Below are 2,329 nucleotides of genomic sequence, written 5' to 3'. Positions count from 1 at the left end.
GTGAGCCTCAAGTTTCCATACAAGAATGATAAAAGAAATTAGGGATTTATTTGTAATAGCTAAATACCATGATGAGAAAGTCACCTATCTTAATGTTTTTAAAATAAAAGATTTATTGAACTGAGGCTCCCCCTACCTGGCGTTACTTGAAATGATCTGACACCATCTTGTGGTAATTTGAATACTCGTATTTTAATTCATGAAAATTTACTTAGAAGGGGTTGAAAGAGGGAAAGCTGCTCAGAGAAGGTCAACAAGAGAAGCACCCACCTGGGAAGACAGGAAGCAGGTGGCCAGGTTTTTCTGGACACCTTTTCAAACACAGCGTGACTGTGAAACTGATCAAGCTAGCTCAGAACCAAACTCATCAAAGACGTACTGAGGATCTGCTGTGTCTGCGCGGGGCCCTGTGTTACAAAGAGGCTGCCAAGTGCATGAGCTCATTCAGTCCTCCCCAAAGCAACGAAACCTATCAAAAATTATTTAGGTACAGAGTATTTTTGTTAAAAACATAATGGCATAAGGACTGCACACAAGCTGGGTCACACTGGAATTCTCCAATCTCCATTTCGCACTAGAGATTCTCATGGAAGCAATGTGGTCTGAGGATGCAGGTATCTGCCCAAAGTCCTTGTCTTCCTTGTCTCTGGCTCAGTGGATCACAAACTGCAGTGTGCATAAGAATGATCCCATGAGAATGTATACATATGACATACATGCTATATCCTATGAGTGATTTAAGGGATTTTTTTGAGGTGCATCTGACCGCATTTTGAACTTCCCTATGGTTTTCACTTTCTTCACAGAATGTGTAAACTAACTGCTTTCCCTTTCCCCAAGATATGAATCTGTTGCAAACACCACTGTATACATTGTATGTATTTAACAGTCTATCAAGGTAAAACGTAGATTCTCCTAAGGCTGTCATATTCCCTTATTTCATGTATTTTTTAACATATTAAAAGAAGCCAAAAACTGCACAATATGGGGGGGGGAAAAAGAAAATATACATAAAACAAATGTAATAACAAAAGTGAGAGGCCAAGAAGGAGTCCATCTAATTACAGAAATAATATTCAATATATTTATGGGAGGAGCTTCATGAAGATATGGCATTTACCTTTCTTTTATGCTGAGGGGGGAAAAAATCCATAAGCTTTCAGAAAGCCTGCTCTTAAGAGTAAGGAGTTATTAAAATATCAACCTTGCAAAAAGCTCAAAAGTCGATGCCTGTCTTTTATAACATTAATTCCCCCATCCCCCAAAAAGTCAATGACATTCAAAGGAGTCATTGTCTACCAACTTTCAAAAAGGGTTACCCGAGAGAGCTCAAGCAAGCAAGTAAGCTGACAGATCTGTCTGATGAGTCCTACCAAGAAGGCAAAGAAGACCTAAAATGTCTGATATATTAACATGCCTGTTTTATAAGCATTAAAGGAATCTGCTACCCAAGCTGCTTGCAAAGAGATGGGGTTGCTGAAAAGAGATCTGGTGTTTAGCTATACAAAGGAATCATTGTGACCTATGCTAAATCCCTCTTATGGGCTCTATGCAATAGTCTGTCTCAGAACATAAGCGAAGTTGATTTTATATCAAGGTGAAATGTGCTATCGACGAATCAAAATCTCAATGATCAAGGACAAAACATATTTAAGTCAGAAGATAAGTTGAATGGCTATTCATTGGTCTTTCAGAACCAATGAAGGTTCTGAAATGAAGGATGATGAAATAGAAAGAACAAAGGACAAAGGATCAAGACATGCAGACCACGATGCTGCCACCTGTGAGGCCAGGGCAGTGAACCACCAAGTGATCCTCAAAGGTTCTTCTGGCCAGAATAAGCGATGATTCTAAACAAAGGCCAACCAACAGCACATTGGCACATCAACCTCTCTCTTTCAAAAATGTCCAATAATCAGCAATGGCATAGTGAAGTTTTTTGAAAGGATAGTTTATCATTGTAACACAAAGGAAAATCCTCTTATCTCAACATTAAATGCATGCATAAACCCAATGCAGTTAAAGATACAATCAATGACTGCAAATAACTGCCCTGCATTCTTCAAAACCATCATGGTCTAGAAAGACACAGAAAGACTGAGGAACTGTCCCACATTGGAGGACACTAAGACATAACAACTAAATGCAATGTGGGATCTTGGGCCGGATCCTAGACTGGAAAAGGGATATTAGTAGACAACTGGCAAAATCTGAATAGGGTCTACAGCAGGGGTGGGGAACCTTTCCATGTTGGAATGCCACGTTAATTTAGCTGTAATCAAATAAGGCCACATTCAAGAAGCTTCAATTAGATATACTTAAAAATGTA

At 39.1% G+C, this 2,329-nt stretch overlaps 1 protein-coding gene across 1 annotated transcript in view; it reads right to left on the bottom strand.

Moving 5' to 3' along the window:
* Positions 1-2,329, bottom strand: part of PRELID2 (PRELI domain containing 2) — an 80,616-nt gene that overhangs the window by 61,815 nt on the left and 16,472 nt on the right. The window lies entirely within an intron of this gene.

Source organism: Propithecus coquereli, unplaced genomic scaffold (genome assembly GCF_000956105.1).
Source record: "Propithecus coquereli isolate 6110/MARCELLA unplaced genomic scaffold, Pcoq_1.0 Scaffold58, whole genome shotgun sequence".
NCBI classification, from domain to species: Eukaryota; Metazoa; Chordata; class Mammalia; order Primates; family Indriidae; genus Propithecus; species Propithecus coquereli.
Note: the sequence above shows the minus strand (reverse complement) of the source record. Positions and strands in the feature narration are given on the sequence as shown.